This window comes from Seriola dumerili, unplaced genomic scaffold (assembly GCF_002260705.1).
Source record: "Seriola dumerili isolate Sdu_G_001 unplaced genomic scaffold, Sdu_1.0 BDQW01000016.1, whole genome shotgun sequence".
Classification (NCBI taxonomy): Eukaryota; Metazoa; Chordata; class Actinopteri; order Carangiformes; family Carangidae; genus Seriola; species Seriola dumerili.
Window position 1 is genome coordinate 777,787 of NW_019174271.1, and position 17,500 is coordinate 795,286.

Below are 17,500 nucleotides of genomic sequence, written 5' to 3' on the forward strand. Positions count from 1 at the left end.
ATGTTTACAGAAGAAGATGTGCGTTGAATCGTTGCAGGTGGGTTCATGCATCTGAATTTTGTGCAGATACGCCTCTTTCCGGTTAAACATGTCGTCTCCAGTATGGAATTCATTGCAAGGCTTGTACATGAGACCCCAGGACAATTACATTTGAAATCAACATAAACTGTACATGTCGTGCACCTAAAGCTAAGAAGAAAAGATTAGTTGATTCCTGTACCCAAGGCACTTAATATACGGTCCCAATAGTTCAGGATGGCTAATTACGAGCAGCAAAGTGGTAAAACCCACTCACATCAGCTTCTAGCTATAAGCTCAGACAACATGGCTGCAAAAATCAAATTCAGCAAAAAGAGGACCTGCACATATTATAGTTTTATTTAGGTGTTTACTTGTAAAAGAACCACTATAAATATGGTAACACCAAACCATTAATGAACGCTCGTCAGGGTGTCGTCCTCTGGCGGACTCAGGGGATACTAACGTGTACACTGAACAAAGGTGAGATAAGCTCGCTCCGTGTGGTTAAAAGTGCTCAAGAAATTGGCGTAGCTCCAGACTCTGTGTACATTCACAGAAAACAACTACTGGTAACGACTATCCCCACCGTGCGTGACCCAGGGACGTTTAGTTTCACTTGCCCACATATTAAAGAACTTATTACATCAGAGCGAACGTACATGTGAAAGATTTCAAAAATATATGGGCTTCATGAGGGATTTCCACTGTTTTCACTTCCCACATTTGCGCGTTCAGTAAAGCGATCCGGAAATGTGGGTGTGCGTGCGAGGAGTGGCGGTCTTCTGGCTTGATTACGCATCCAGACATCTACCAAGGATAGTGTATGGGCGCAGCGCCAGTACCGAGGTAACTGCCGTAAATATGAAACTGGAGCCGCTTTTGAGAGTGTGCGGCCACGATTGCACCCTGGCCCCACGTATGTGAAGATGGCACAGCTTGTTCTGTTGCCCCGGGTGAAAAAAGTACTGTGGTTTAAGAGATATAATAAAACACTCAATTCAGCACGCAATTTTTTGTGGCTTCACTTTTACGCCAACCAAAACTAATTATTTCTGCGTTGTCAAGCATGCACTGGTACTTCTACTAGGGATGTCAGCCATACCAAGAAAATTTGGTTACTAGGTACCAACACCAATGGAAAACTCCACAAGTTCAATACAACATTCCATTAGCAAACTGAGCTGTGCACGCATACAGGACACACAGAGTCTTTGACCAACATTTGGTGGCAGGACACTGTTGGTGTGGAAACATCATTTTGAAGAGGTCGGTCTTAATGTTCTGACTGTAGGCCTGCTAATGTTGTGGAGCACCCAGCATGTTATGACCGATCGCTATGTGAACCAAACAAAATTAACGTACCTTTGCGAACGTTGTGTGTTGGAGCGCTTCTACAAAAGATGTCATCGATACCACGAGTTTTAATGCGGCGGACCATATCTTTCGTGCTAGTTAATTCAGATCTGTTTAAGTAGCGTCCGGCTATGTTGAAGTCTGAGCGCCGTAGTGGCTTTTAGCAGGGGGAGATTCCCAGCCTCTGTACTTGAAGCCAGCTTAAGCCTTGGACCGCGGCACCGCTGGAATGAAAGGCTGGACAAGGGATCGGTCATCTTCCCCCCTGCACCTCGATACGTGGTCCTCACCTCCTCCCGTGTGTGTGTGCCGAGCTCTGCATAGCTTCCCACACATCCCCAGCCGCCCCCTGGAATGATGTGCAACACATCATAAAAAGCCACGCTGTGAAGTCACAACTTATGAGCAAGAAGCTACACATTAAGCGGCGCATGTCGTTGGCGATTTCAGTCCAGTACCTTGCGAGCATTCCGCCACTGTCATTGCGGCCCCCTTACGTAGCTCAATTTCCATGTTTCCAGACCCTAGGCTAGCCGTGGCTTTAGGTATGGCTGTTTGTTATCCAAAACTCCATGTTTGGAGTCCGGCCGCCCATACCGACTGCTCTAAATATAGGTAGCCATAGAACTACACCTCTTCTTAAAAGTTCATGGTTTTGGGTTAATAGGCTAAATTAGTATACAACGAGTCAAGCGTGTTCCTTCTATTGAAATTATGTCATATCCAATGAACGGTATATGATACAGCCACTTTTAGTCCTGGGCTCCTCTCTGTGATTCGTGCGTGCGCCTTGCGTTGTAGCGCTCGTTTCGGTTATCTCCGCGTGGATCTGTAATTGTATCCTTTTCCAATTTTATTGTTGGAGTTGATCCTGACAAACTAGCAACAGGCTTTAGCACTCGTGCCAGATAAACCATTGCAACATGCTTTCTAGCCACATCTACGCAGATGTGTAAAAAAACAGCTCCACGAAGCAATTACCAGAACATCAGGGACATGGACAAATGTTGACGAATGTTGTTTAATATGAAGGCTTACGAAAAGTTAAGTCAGGAAGCGCTAGTCTTTGTGCACACCTTTCTAAGTCACAAGCAACCGTTTCCGCGCGATCGTATAAGCTCCACCAGCTCAGATTCTCGTCTTCGTGCCAAGCACAAACTGAATGCTGGCCTTTAGCCAATCACTTGTAAGTGTCAAACTTAAAAAGTGTGCTCCTCCCTCTGCTGTGCATTCAGCTGTGTCATTTCAGCACTTGACTTTGGTGCCCACCTACCGCCGCGCGTTCACCACCGATGACCGGTGGATGCCCTGGACCCCTCTGCCAATTAACCATCCGATCAGAAGGTATTCTTGACTGATTGTTACACCTTTGCATGTTACTCGAGTAGATAGCGTAAGTCTAGTTAGTAAATTTCTTATCTACAACACAGTTGTGTTCTTTGAAAGTAGAGACTGGAATCCATTAAATCCGGAGAAAGTCACGGCTTCTTTTCGATGAAACGAAGAGAGCTGGCACTGTCATGTCAGCCGCCAGTGCCTGTCCTGCAGTATGTTAAAGGTTGAATAGTTAAGTAATTAGGAGTGTTGGGTCACATATACAGTTACTACTATTATTACTGAAACAGGAAAACTTCAGGGCAAAATCTATTTGTTTCAATAGGATTGGTGGCAGGCAGAAGTACAGTTGAAGCCGAGCTTTCATTGAGAATGAATGGCACTGGCCGAAAGGCGAAGAGGAAGCTGCAGAGCTAAACGTGAGGCATCCATGCTCGTTTTGATGACCTAACACAACAATGCACGAACAATGCTGTGACACATGTTACCTGATCAAAAAAAAATTGCCAGCTCCTGGTGATTTGGAGTATTGCATGCCATACTGCCATTTCGATTATATTTGATTAACGGTAAAAGCCCTAGTCTAAACGATGGTGCTCGACACTGCCGGATGGACAATAATTGTAAGCGCTTTCAAGATCAGGAAGTTAGGCAGTCAAGCCAAACATATTTAGGGCTGGCATTAAAGCCGAAAAAGTTATCAACACCTAGACATTAAAACCTCACAAAACTTCAATCTTCATCATGTCATTCATTTATTTAAATACTTTCTTCCAATGGGCCTCTTCATTTGGCCTGTCTCCCATATGAAATAAATCACAACCTCATTTTCCAGAGGTGCGATGCATGAATCTACTCAGCGCCGGAGTACAGCGGGCAAACACAGCAAGCCTCATGCTTACGGTTCCATACGCCACAACAACTTGCATCTTATTAGTTTTGTAAAAATAGGCATCTCTTTTGCCTCAGTTTACTTCTGCCGTCCCACATGACTGCAGTTTTCCAGCCACATTAAAACCTGAGACTTTCTGGAAACTAATTTGCACTCTTGTCTTCTTGCAAAATACCTTCTGGCTGCACTGTAGTCTCTGGACCGAGGCAGGAACAGAGACTTTTGGAAACAATGATGCAAATCCCCACGTCACCTCCTGATTGTTTTGAGTCATATTTTGCCAGACCTCAATGACTGGCCAGTGTGGTTGTATGGGAAGTATGCGGCTGATTCCGTAGGTGAGTGCACTTTCGCGTCTTACAATCAGAAGCCGGCTCCAGACATAGTTGTCACGGCAGCACACCGAAGCGAAATGATCACTCCAAGACCAATGAGATATTAACAAAAGCAATCTCATCATTCGCTGGCGAGATACTCACTCGTCTTCCCACAACCGCTCGTGATTAGCAGCTACTAATCCATAGGCAGTGTGGAACCCAGCCCAGCCACACCATCTGCTGCAGTATTCCAAATGAAAGGACTCGCCATGCCAGAGTTAGGCAAAAAACCAGTTAGGTAGCCACTCTGCGGGTACGCAGACTGCTAGAATTTTCAAACGGTCTAAACCCTTGGCACCAACCTTAGCCAGGAGAAACGACTCCCGCGATCCATAGCAATACCTTGCCTCCGGGTGGCCATTGAGTTTTTGTATCGATTCCTCCTCCACGTTCCTACGCACAGATCATCGGAGCAGATTTTCTGCCAGTAAGAAACCACTGTATATGTACTCAGTAGAGCGAGTCGAGCGGGTGGCAGCACCATGACATGAGCGTGTGCGTCCTTGTCGGGGATGAATAATGACATGGCCCCCTCGCAACAGTAAACACCTGTCTCGACAGAGCTCTGTCTCCTCAGTAAAGCCTCGTTTGGCCAGTCCGTCCCAGTGTCTTGGCCACATGTATTTCCTCTGCAGAAAACAGACGAGCCAGGAAATCCATTCTCTTTGCTCGTATGCGACGGCGCCGCCGAACCATCAGCCATGACTCCTTTTGAATAATCTCAGCCAGACGGAACTGAGCGCGCTGCTCACTTTTACCATCCAATCAATTGACCATACCTAATTACGTACACACTAAAATGATCTGACATCATACGTGATAATCGCTTATTCAACTACGTGTACTTTAGATCCTATACATACAGCCACATTCAGTTTGGAGAGTCGAGTCGCAATGATAAAGTCATCGCAATGATGAATATTACTAATATAACTGTATCTAAAGCTGACCTACACAAAGCTAGATATAATTCTTGTAGTCGTCCACAAGTTTCCTCAATACATATTATGATGCGAACTTAAAAATATGTGAAAATGATGTAACATTCTGTTAATTCCTTAATCTCAATAGGTGGCAGAATCTATTGTGAATTAGATGGGAGTCGTGAGGACGATCTGGCTCACCAAAATTAAAATCATATGGACAATCTTTTTTTTTAGGTGTAGAAACACTTTTAAATTGGGCAGTTTGAACATCGCAGAATATCGAAATAAGTATCTCGAAATCAACATTATTATCGCTCAAGGATATCGCTTAACTGAATATTTTGGTGCATTTCATTGTTAATTAGATGAAAAACGCAGGCTTAATAATTCCAAGAATGCCTTAAAATGATAACTGTGTAAACAGCAAGTGTGCAACAAGTCCTGCGTATTCTGACTGTCTGGAGTACTGCGCTCAAACAGTCACTATTGTATAGATATTCCCCAGGCCCTCCCTGAATAACGGTTACGGTTGAGGTACCGGGCTCGGGCAACGACCAGACCTTCGTCGTGATTGTTTACAATAATTGTGGGGGTCTAATTCTGTTGTTGGTATGTTATTGATAGTCAAACAACCACCCAATGTTGCCAGTCCCCGTGCCATGCTTTTCTTCCTGTTGGTTTACATCGTCCGTAAAGTCTTACTCTTGCGTCTTGCTGCCGCTTCCCACCATTTCCAACAGACAGTTCTGACCCCTAAGAAACTTGCCTCGCGGTACTAGGTCTGAGCTTTTCGGTTTACTCCAAAATAAAATTGTTACCCTAAAGAAGGGCCTATAGTGCCATAAATAAAACTAACTATCGGTTGTGGCGAGCTGTGGCACACACCATAGGCTCATATTTTTTATTACAGGGACAGACTCGTAACTATTTTTTTTTTTATACGGCAGACTTTATATTTATGAAACTCAGGTGAGTCTGCAATGCAAACCAAATATTACAGCTTCCATTAAGTGCTGAAGGGTTGTTTTGTCTCTGTTGACCTGCGATGCACTGAAACAAGGTACCCTGTCCAGGGACGAATAATGCTACGGAATAAAGGATCAGGATGGGATAGCTGCTCCAAGCCCCCCCACTGACCCTTACACATAAGAGGAAAGCGGAGAACAATGAAATGAAATGATTATGAATTGGCCTACTAGAGGATAAGCGGTAGACAATGAATGAATGAATGAATGTGTATAATGGGAATAACTACATAGACACGGCGCTTTTTGTTTTGAAATAATTTTTTTTCTGGTTTTTTTTTCAAAGTCAATGAGAACTCGTGCTGAATAATCATGATCTCAATATTGATCAAAATAATCGCAATTATGATTTTTGCCATAATTGAGCAGCCCTAGCTGCTAGTGACGGTGGTTCTTTTTCTGTTCAGGTGGAGAACTGATTCATGTGCTGCAACACCAAACTCACCGAGGCCGTGGAGCAGAACAAGGACTGCAGTCGACTTACCTTTTAAAATGAAATATATATAAATATAGAAACTTTCAATTACGTGATCTGTAAGTGGATCATGTGCCAAAGTAAAATTGTCCACGATATAAGATCACCCGCCACCACTACTTTGGACACCTCTGATTGTTGTAAAGCCCAAACGTCTTGTGATGGCCAAACCTGCCATGATTCATTTTCACGTTCACATTTCACATAAGTGAACAGAAATAATGACACAAAGTTTTTGTCTCATACATCAACCTTTTAGTTTAATTAGTAGGTTTGGCAGTACAGAAACAGCAAAAGTTTGACTAAGTTAGTTTTATTATATATGGTTGATGATGAATTGTAAGACTAGCTAGCTACCTAGTTTTCAAAAGCTAGGTAAGCATGTTACATAAATGTTAACAAGGTTGAACTTCACCCTTACAAATATACTAACTTACTACACATATTAAATTCCTATATTTTGCAGAATGCTGAAATAATTCATGTATGTAAGTAATGGGATTCTTTTTAGTTCATGTTAAAATCTTAAATTTCCTCTGACTGTTTAAATAAAGTAAATCTTTAGGAATATTGAGGCTTTAGGGTCATTTTGGAGCCTGTAACAACAATCGCTTACTGCATCTTTAAAATAAGAGAAGTCCTAACCAGTGGTTTGACCTAAATTCATCCCGAAAACTTTCACTAAATGGCTCTGACTTCAATTTACCTGCAGCATACGTACAAATAACTTATATAACACGAACAAATTAAATCACCCACCACCAGGCCAACTTAATGTCTGCACATGTCTGTCACCATGAGATTAGAATCCAACCATCAACACTTGAACAGGCAATGTCATCAGTTGACACTGCTTGAACTAGTGGAAACACTTCATTCAGATGTGTTTAAGGGCTTCTAGCTGTGAATCAGAAAATGTTCCCGTATGACAGTTAAAGGTCACAGTGATGTCAGTGAGTTACTTCACTGCTCACTGTCTGTGGAGCAGCTCCAGGGTTTGTCTCCAGATGACGCTATTACAGTTTATGAGGTCATAAATTACAACTTAGCTGTACAATATCATAGAGGTGTCATACTGTATATGAATTAAACTTTAGTGCAGATTTTCCCTTTAAACGTTGATCCCATCTGCCCATAAACAGCAGAAACTATGACTGCACTGCTCCTTTGAAAAAGATTTTCAATCATAAATAAATGTTCATATGGAGCAAAATCTTCACAACAGCAAGATTATTAGTATCGCTACTACTGACACAGTTTACCAAGTCACAATATAACAGGGGAACTCAACTTGATATGGTACAAGAAGCAGATGGCAGGGTATGACTGGTTCACAGAGGTTTTGTTCTGAATTCTTTATTTCCAATAAAGCTCTTTTTAAAGCATTTCACCTGGTGTGCTTTTGCTTCTTTTTATCTAATTGTTACAATTTACCCAAGCCATAAGACCATCTATTTGACATCAACTCACAAGGTATGTGATATTCTTGCAAAAGTTTAAATTGGTGCCATGTGTAGTAAACAAATGTGGATGCTTTGTATCAAAGTTGGGGATCTCTAGCTCCAAAATTCAGTGAGTTACAGGTGGTGAAGGAAAAAGTTTTACAACCATCCCTGGTCTCCCCTATAATTATGTCACTATGAATTCTGCTACAGGTTAAACACTGAATTAAAAAAGAATGCCATTAAAGCTCATGTCCAGTTCAAAATGCTTGCTTCAAACTACAAAAGCTAAAGACACCAAGTTCAGAATTTCAAACGACAGTCACATTTCGAATTTTCAATGGAAGAAAAATAAGTGCAAATGTACCATTGTTTCATTATTTTGTTTGAACACAATATTTACATATGTCAAATATGTCAGACTGCTGACTTAAGTTTTTTTGGATAAGGCATTTCATTTTAAGAAATCCCTGAAGTGCAGAAAATGTTGAAATTTTAGTTCAACCATGCACATGCAGTTGGAAATGTTTTATTTTGAACTGTCACAAAAATAAACAGGTTGAACAAAGGTCTTGTAACAGTTACTCAGCAGTTAAAGATGATTTTGCAAACCTGCTTTGTGGATTTATGGCTGGAACACCAAACAGGTAAAGTGCCTCAGAACCCCAAGGGCCCCCAAAGCCTCTGATTCACTGCTTGTTAACTGGTTTTTGGAGTTGAAAATTGCACACAAACCTGGCAACCTAATAGGATGCAGCAGAGGCCAACAAGACAGCTAGCATGGAGAGGGCCAGTAATAAAATTTGAAATCAATGATTACGTTGTCAATGGTGGTGGTAAGAAGAGAACAGTCGTATGCAAGGACTGCAGTTCAAAAATCATTGACGCAGACACCACAACATCCGACTTCATCTGTCATTACAAAGCCCACAAAGAACGGCACATGAATGTGTCTGTCTAGCTAACTGAGTGGCTGTTCAAACGTTAGCTAGAAAGCCAACTTCAAGCTATTTTATGCCAATCAACTTAAACAATCCACATCTGACATCTGTTGTGACAAAATTTGTTTTCATATGAAAAAAAATACTTATCAATGGATATATGAAGTTAAGTCATGTCACGTCTATTTACATAGTGTCAAATCATAATAGAAGTTATCTCAGGGCACTTTTTGAGCTGGCTACTGGGGCCTAGCTAACTACAGCAGATAACGATTGTTTTTCTATGGTGTGTAGCTGCACGTCCAATTCACTGAGCCTCGCCTCTGTCACAGCAAGAAAACTATATTTATTACATGTACACAGTAAAAACGGGAGAGTGTTTTTTAGGGAGTAAGTTTTATTTTCCTCTCAAGTAGTCAACGTGTAATCATTACCTGTTGCCACCAGAGAGGATGCAAAGACACAGATTAAATTCTACTGGAGTAAAAAGCATTACCACACACACTAATACCCGGTTTACGTTTAGATTTCGCCGCCATTACTAGTCTCTTTGTTACTGTGAAGAGCAGAGGAGAAACAACCGACGTGATTCAGAGAAGATTTTCTTCATTTGGTGGAAAATGCAAAGTAAGTTTATCATAATTGTTTAATTTTGTGAGGTTAAACTGTTGAACAAACTTACAACCAGCTAGCATTATAGTGCAGGCTTACTGCACTGTTTGTATAGTGAGATGTTATGTTAGCTTCTAGCTAATTAACGTTACACCACTTTTATTGGTTTATGGACGGTATTAAAGCTAGATGGACTGGGTGTATTACATTTGCTACAGAGCTGTATTAGCTGTTGTCGGTAGTTGGCGGACTTTACTGACAGTAAAGCTGGGCTTAACATTAGCACAAGTTCACCCGCCAAATGCAACACAGCAACGGAGAGAGAATTATGTATAAGAGGACAGTGTGTAAATAGAAACACAAACTCTAAACTATGGATGTTCATTTTCTTTTTTTTCTGACTTATACATATTACAACAGAAGTTATCTCAAAGCACTTAACTGACAATATTAAAATTTAGAGCTGTAAGGAGGTGGACAGTGTTAGCTGCAGTTTGGTCGGTGATACACGTGTTTGAGCACAGGTTTGTGACCTGTTCCCTTTTTTGGGAGTGTTTGTCCAGGGTTCATACAGTGTATTGCAGAAGTGTTTGAATCATTCCTTATTTTTATAATGAAAACATGTACCACAGTGGAGGCATAACATTACTCCATACATCATTTACTTACTAGGTAAAATATTAATGCACATCTTGTAACTGTTAAAACTGTATATTTATGATGATGCAATTCAAATGAACTTTTCTTGTCTTGTAATCTAGAATGCAGTCCGTACTGTTGAAGTGCAGAGATCAGAGTGACATTTGTTGTGAGGGGCAACTGACCTTCAAATGCGTTTTGGATTGTGGTGAGTGAAAAATGAAAAACAGATCAAAGATTGGTTCATGTTTTGGCAGCTATATAATTATGCTCATCTGTATAAACATTAGCTGTTCTCTGTGCTTATTGTCTTTAGGATGGTTATAGTCAACCATGGTAATGGGGTTTGATGATCAAGTAAAGATGGCCTGTTGGTTTCTGTCTTGTTCTGGGTTTTTTTCTACAAATCCACAACAGATTCATTGATGACAATGTGCTTTGTTTTCACAGTTGCCAAGAAATTTGACATTTCAATCTTGGACTTAAAAGTCTATGATGAATCAAAGACTGAAGTTGATGAAGAGGTGTTTGAGTTTCTCTGAAAGAAACAAGATGTTGGTGTGCTGGAGATTTATTTACCTCAAGGCCCAGATCCCAGTAGTAAGTTGCTTTTCAGCTTCTTTCAGCACCTAATATTCATCCATGCAGTCCTGGCTAGCCTAACATGTTCTGAGTATGTAGATGTATCTGCTGAGTTGTTGTTTCTCATTTTGACTTTTTGAAATGATCTTTGTTTCTGTGCTCACCTCTCCCACCCCTTCTGGAACAGTGGAACAATTGATTTTTGCACTCCACTTATGATTAATAAAAAAGTTCACGTAAAAGTTTCCGTTTGAATTGTGTTATTGTTGGTGTTAATCACACCAGTTTAATGTCAACATGATTTCTAGATTCATGGAGCTTCTCTACAAACAGCTACTTTGCAAGCTCCAGTGGAGACAATGAGGGGGACTCCGATGACACCATCGCTTTGCAGCATAGTCCTGCAACAAGAAAGAGAGCTGAGAACACCCGTCTAACTAATTAATGACATAATGGGAGAATAATTATATGTAAACTCTTGTATAAGCAAATATTCTTTTGGTGTTTTCCTGTTTTAGCAGCTTTTAGTATTCCATTTATGAATGAAATGAACCTTACTTTTCAGCTGGTGATATAACGGCATGTATGGTTGATATAATTCCAATAGTAAAAAAAAAAAAGAAAAAAAAAAGAATTTGAATGCTGAAAATCCTCTTCTAATGTGTATTCATGCTTTCATTATATTGAATTTAACTTGTAAAGTTTTTATTTAATTTACACTAAAGGAGCAAAGTTGTTGTCATCTTGTACCTGCTTCACTGTCTTTCCCTCACTCATGTGGCACACAGCGGAGAGCTCAGCCTTGTCCTCACTGAAACAACTGTTTCACTGAGGGCTGGAGTTTAGCCTTCTATAGACTCATGAAAAAAAATCATTTTCAGTGAACCATGTGGAGTACAGTACAGCAAAAATGAATCTGAATATTAAAAAAATACAAGCAATGAAATTAGAATAAGATTATATAGGAAGCTTGACAGCCATAACGGCCATTCTTGAGAGATTTTATGCTTTGTTTCTTACATCTTAGGACACAAAGTTATATACTTGTTTAGAGCAGACAAATCTGGTAATCTGTAAAAGTTCCACCACTGTTACAGGTGGTCTAAAAGCTGACAGAGACCCCTTCAGAGAGGAAAACTGGCTAACCACAGAAAGCCTGTGTTGCATGGCCATTGCACTGATGAAACATTCAGCTGATGAAGCAGTTGACAAGATGAAGCAGACTTTTGCATTTCGCCAATAAATGATTCATGACCCAGTGAAGTCCTCTGACATATTCACAGCGTTCCAAAAATTCCTAGACATACCAGGAATTGTATGTTGATTTTGGCTGCCGTGCCTTGAATCAGACAACTTGATTTCTACAATAGCCTGGTTAGGTCTGTAATATCTCTGATGATACTGCCACACCATTAATGTTTACTGTCTTATTCCACTTTGTCTGTAGGTTGAGCAGGATTTTAGTCTGATGTTTGGTGATGCCACCCTGAGCAAAAAATCCTTGAGAAGTGGCCGACTGTTTACAAGCAGAATGTCCTTGAACAAAGCCGTAGGCCACCTTAAAGACCTGATTCAAAATGCTGAATCCATAAAAGAAATGGAAAATGGTATAGAGGATTATATTAATGGAAAGGATAATTAAGCAAAATGGAATGACTTGGCTTTCAGTAAAAATTGTATACAAATTTGTACTTGTATTTTCAGGATGGGACAGAGACATGTCATCCATTTTGATCCTGGTCCACCTTCTGCCACTATGACCTCGTGGCCACAAGAGACCAGGAAAGCTCTCAGCCACACAAGCCAGTGACCATCTTGTAAAGTTCATCAAGGTAAGGTTACACGTCAATAGAATTACTCAAGTTTAACTCAAGTTTATCTGTAATTTAAACTGTTTGCAATCTGTGACTAATTTTAATAGCAGACTAATGAAGTTCTTGTGTCACAGACTGTCACTTTCGGTCCTCACAGGTTGGCTGTAGGTCCCTGATACCGCTTTATTAATTATTATTAATAACCATAATCTAATAATTTATGACAATCTTTTGAGATTTATAAATTATCCCTAACAACCAACCTGCTCCTGTCAGTGCACAACAATGCACAATAAATGGTAAGGTAATGATAATTGGAACACCTGAAGAAGCTACAGTTGTTACAATAAGTGAACTGAAAGACTTAGATCAATGCAGATGAGGAACTATAAATATTCAGCCTATTTGCACCTCTACGGAATGCTGTTGTGGGAGTTGTCTATGGCTGTGAACTTTTTCCAACATGGGGAAGAAATATAAAAATTCAGCGACGCTGTTATGGAATATCTCGAGAGACGATGGCGACGATGAGGGTTACGGAACTTATGGACATGAGTCTGAACTGTGTGAAGGAGCATTTGTATGGCCACCTCACAACTGAATAACAGATCTTGACAAGGACTATTTGTTCCCATTCAGGGACATTGATGAGGAGGATCTTAACGCTGGCAAACACTGTGTGGAAAACATTTGTATAAAATAGGTAGAAGTTATGAGACTTTGAATTTCAGTATATGTGACCACACAGATTATAAAATGCAAGAGTTTGAAAATGATATATCGATCCAGAGAAGAACTTTTATTACAATATTAATACAATTTGTAAGAACTACACTGATTTTCAATTTAGCAGTAATGTGAAAATGACAGGTGCTTTATTAATAATACACTTCAATAACAGAAGTCTCCACAGGAACCTCTATGAAATTAAGGAATCCTTGTGTAAATGCAATAAGTTCAATGTAAATGCAGTATCTGATACTTGGCTTGATAATGAGAAAGTTAATGACATGGGACTGGAAGGATATGAGTTGTTTGCAATGAACAGGATTGACAAAAAAGAGGGAGGACTTGCCCTGTATGTAGGCACAGATTTAAAGATGTAGTGTAGTTGAAAGTATGTCATACACGATAGAAAACTTGTGTTTAACTATAGGGATTGATCTTGATCGATCAAAAAAATATAATCATCTGCTGTGTTTACAGAACACCAGGAACCTGCCTTGACACACTGAATGAAAAATGAGCTGGTATGCTTGAAAAAGTGAAATTGCTTGAAATAGTTTGTTGTGGTTTCAATAACGATCTATTAAACCCAAATGGTCACAAAAGGACAAGAGACTTTATAAATACAATGTGCAGTAACAGCCTAATCCCTGTAATCACTAAACCAAGTAGAATAACACCTGATACCACAGTTTACCACATTGGTAGATAACGGTATATAACATATTGATAAATCAAATTGAAAGCAAAATAGTAGCAGGTGGACTACTTATAAATGATATAGATGATTAGTGTTCCTTCCAGTTTTTACAATTTTTCAAAATTTCTTTAAGACAAAAAACGAAAAAAGATATAACGTCTGTAAATTGAGTCAATACAGAACATCAGAAGCCATTGATGCCCTCAAGATGAACCTAAGGAAACAAAATTGGAATGAAGTTTACACACACATGATGATCGTAGCAGCATCATAGCAAATGAGATTGTAGAGCCGATAAATAAGGAGGGTGTGGGAGAAGAGGACAATGCGCTGCAAGAGTGGGCCTCTTTCAAGTATCCTGTTGATTGGAGCATTCCTTGAATATCATATCACACATCATACTGTGTGTCTGTTAAACAGGTGACAGAACCTTTGGAACTTCCTCTCAGAACTTTTCATAATAAAAGCTCCCAACTGTTTGAACTAAAGAATCGCAGGAAAAAACTAACTTTCTTGTGTTGACAAAATCGCTGAAGAGGAAGTGATTCTGTGGGTAACTGTGGAGGCCATGATGGAAATCTATTGTAGAACCAGGCCTAACGCCTGATGTGACTGTCTGTGTCTGTCACTCACTCTCAACATGGATAAAAGTATAATGAGCATCTTAAGGTGGGGGTAGATTTGTTTTTTCGACATGAGCTATAGCTGAACGTGAGACTGTCAGTTCAAGATTGTAAGATAAAAAAAAAATCTGATTATCAAAATAATGTAGCGGGCCAGATTTTATTGCTGGCGGGCCAGTATTGTCCTGGGGGCCACCAGTTGCCGACAACTGGATTAGGGGGAAATTACAAATTAGCATACAACGTGAAGACAGGTGAGTGTAAAATTTTATGTGCACAAAAAGCCTCTATTCACGCCTATGGCTGAATCGCAGGCGTGGGGACACAGGCACCCTCTTGTGGCAACAGGAATGTCATGTTTTACACTTTAATTTACTCCTTCTAGAGGGTTAACCACACCCACCTCAAACTTGGTCAGGTAATGCTTAAGACCTTGCTGGTCCTTTATTGTGAAAGCTGTGAGTTTTTGTCGAACGGCCTGCCAGTGGCGGTGTGGCAAATTTTGATGTTTCACCATGAAAATTCAACTCACTATAACTCCAGCATGCATTGTCCAAACTGCCTCAAACTTTATATGTTAGATAAGAATCCCAGCCTGAACAAACGTACATGCCTATATTTAGTAATAGTCAAAGAGCCACCTAATGTGAGTTTTCATTTAAGATCGTGGCTTTGGTGGCGTGTTGAATTTTGAAACAGGAAATGGCTTTAATTTGATTATATATTATTATTATATTATCATTATTATTATCATTATTGTTCTGCTGGAATAATTGATTTTGGAGGGCCTTAACATACTCGAAAACTACCAAAGGCCCAACCCACCTTTGAAGAAGCCCCCAAGGCAGATATGTATGTTTACATATGACTTGCTGTTTTGTATTTTTTCTGTCTCATACCTATCTTTTTTCAATTTTACTTGTGCAGTGTTTTGTGATGATGACCCGGATGGAGGCCACAAGCCGAAACACATCAGTCTAAAAAAGTTTTGTTTTCTATAAGTGTTGCTGGAGTTTTTATCTCTTCGGACTGCTCTGCATGCAAGACAGGAGCCTCTGTTCTTCTTCATGGTTCTACGAATCTAGAGACTTTTTGTCTTTGGTCCACTAGCAAACATTTTGCACCATTTAAGTCAGTTTAACAAGGAACTATCAGACACAGAACAACCCACCAGCCAATCAAATCTCTGCATTTAAAACTTCTCAAAAAACTTTCACTTCTCTCCACAGCCAAACTTTAGCCTCTGAGGATGACTGGATAACCTGAGCATGAGGAGAGCTGTGACGGGCCTGTTGATGCTATTGTGGTCTTTGTAATGACATCACACACAACTGACTGAGTCACATGATCAATTTCAGGACCTGAACTAAGTGACACTCAGTGATCAGATGACTTCAAACAGTCAGTGCAGCTGTCACAGTGGATCAATGAAATCAACAAGAAGACGTTCATACACACGGACGTTTATGCTGTTTATCTTAACAATCACAATAACAAACAGTCTTTTTGAGTATGGATGTATATTGAAAAGTTGCTTTTTCAGACTCTAAGGCTTGTTTACTCAGTTGTTTACTCACTTTTGAGCAGATCAGATCAGATTTTTGTTTACTCATTTTTGATCAGATATTCCCAATTTAAACTTGGGCTGTGTTTTATTTAGGCAACATTCTTTATTAACACGTCCTCCAAACTCAACAACCATACACATCGTTTTTTTCTGATACAACCCATAGGTGTGTCTTCTGAAGTAGCACCCCTATGTCGGAGTACCAGACCTCGATCATTATGGTTACAATAATAAACACACAGACTGTACTGACAGCAGCGGACCTACCTTTGTCACCATGGTTACTATAACAGTCATGGCTTGGTTAGGTTTAGTCACTCAAGCTACTTGGTTAAATTTAGGAAAAGTTTGTGATTTGTGTTAAAATAAATACTTACTCAACATTACATGGTCTTTGTTGTCATGGTTACAACATAAACAGCTAGTTTTACATGGGACTCGAACACCACTCTCCTGTGTCATAGTCCTGTGTTTCATGAGCCAACCATCCACCACAACCTCCTCCTGTTGTGGACTTTGTCTCTCTTTATACTACATCACCACACTTCACCCTTTGCTCCTGTTATAATTACTAGCAACTAGCAACAAAACTTAACTATGGGTCATAATAAGCTGCTGCACAGACGACCTATGGGCTATTACCAACTGTCCCCATCTGAAAACTGTAGAGAATAGAATAGCTCTGAGGTGGAAAATTAATCATTTGTCATTATTTGTTGTATTAATGAACTGTTTGGTGGATAAACAGCTGAAAGTGCCTGAAACAAGTTCTCTAAGTCTTCAACAGTGTGACCAACAGTCCAACATGTTTGCCTACACAATCCCTAAACAATTAATCAACTATCAACACTTCTGTCAATGGCCTAATCAATTAATCTAAGTTTTTCCCCATTAATTATCCCTGACTCCAGAGCCTCACAGCCATGATTGAGGATGCTGAGGTCATGTCTTCAGTATGAACTCTGAGCATTTTATTTTGTTTTCAGCAACCTGAGGGGAGTTTACATTTTAGATATTTTACAGACTGCGATATTTTACAGACTGTGTCCACCTTTTTAAAATGCAATATATTTAAATTTGACTACAGTGAATAAAAAAAATTCTAGACCAGAATTTAATTAATTCCCTGGCACTGAAGACAGGTTTTGGGAAATAAAACTGACTGACTGAAAAGTTAAGTACAGTTTAGTTTTGGTGTCTGATAGAAATTTGCATTACTCCTGTAAAGGTTTTGATTTTTCCCATTTAATGACCATGACTATGGCCTAATAATATGTTTTCAAATTCACCCCTACAGCTGTCTGAAATCAGTTGTATAACATTTAGGCCTAGATGTTTTACATAATCAATAAAAACGTTGTCATTGATTATTTGATTTGAACATGTGACATTAGTCCCCGCCCTAAAGCGCCATGTGTTGGTGTCACTCCAGTTTCAGTGAGCCGTGTCA

The 17,500-nt window shown here is 39.9% G+C and overlaps 1 protein-coding gene across 1 annotated transcript in view; it reads right to left on the reverse strand.

Annotated features, from left to right (window-relative positions):
• LOC111225777 (E3 ubiquitin-protein ligase znrf2-like) overlaps positions 1 to 17,500 on the reverse strand; it is a 53,514-nt gene that overhangs the window by 35,161 nt on the left and 853 nt on the right. The window lies entirely within an intron of this gene.